Source organism: Nannospalax galili, unplaced genomic scaffold (genome assembly GCF_000622305.1).
Source record: "Nannospalax galili isolate Female #2095 unplaced genomic scaffold, S.galili_v1.0 scaffold397, whole genome shotgun sequence".
Taxonomy (NCBI): domain Eukaryota; kingdom Metazoa; phylum Chordata; class Mammalia; order Rodentia; family Spalacidae; genus Nannospalax; species Nannospalax galili.
The window spans coordinates 899,143-900,018 of record NW_008341879.1 but is presented as its reverse complement, the minus strand read 5'-3'; positions in this window follow the sequence as shown (position 1 = coordinate 900,018).

Genomic DNA, 876 nt, shown 5'->3' with positions numbered 1-876 from the left:
ATGGCTTTTGAAAAGCTGCTATCCTGCCGCTTATTATTTCTGTAGGATCTTCTTTATGCTTTCTTCTCTGTACAATATTCATAGGAAATAGTGCTATGCCTGGCACATATGCATTATCATCTGAGAGCTACTACATCCATACTAGAATATTTTAACATTTAAATTACTAGAATTACAAAGCTACATTTCACCTTTCTCTGTTATTATCATTAATGGTTCTAGAGAACTTTACCTAGTTTGATACTGTAAGCAAATATTTTCATTATTGTTTTTCATTAAACATAATAAACTTGCAAAAGCTAATATACAAATCACTAGAGATGAACAAATTATAGCTTCTCTGGAAAAAATTTGTTGTCAAATCATTGAACTAGAATGCTTTTGAAGCCAACCATTTACAGATCAGAGGATTTCCCAGTGAAATAAAGTAGTGTGATGAAAGTCAGCCAGTCTTCAGGAGCAGAGCCAAGGCAGCACTAAAGCCACACAACTCACTGCTGGCAAAGTACTTCTTGTGCAGTCTGGCACTTTCTTTCTTCCAGGACCTTTTCTTTTCATGGTGAGAGGGGCAAGTCTTCATCTCCCATCCCTTCAGCATTTGCACTGTAGAGCATCTCTCCTTGTCCTCTGTTCCCATGGAAATGCTTAATAGTTCTACCTTCCATAGCCCTTGCTTTCACTGCATTCTCTTTCCAGGAGTTCGCTGCTGCCATCATCCATTCTGTTTTATAGAAGAGAGGAAGGACTGCTAAACTCTGTCATTGTGTTAAGGTGTCCTAGGAAAATACTAGAAGGAATATAGACATTTTGCAACAAGAACATCTTCAGCTTCTCTGACACGGAATGGATACAGACCATCCTTCTCAACAGAAACAG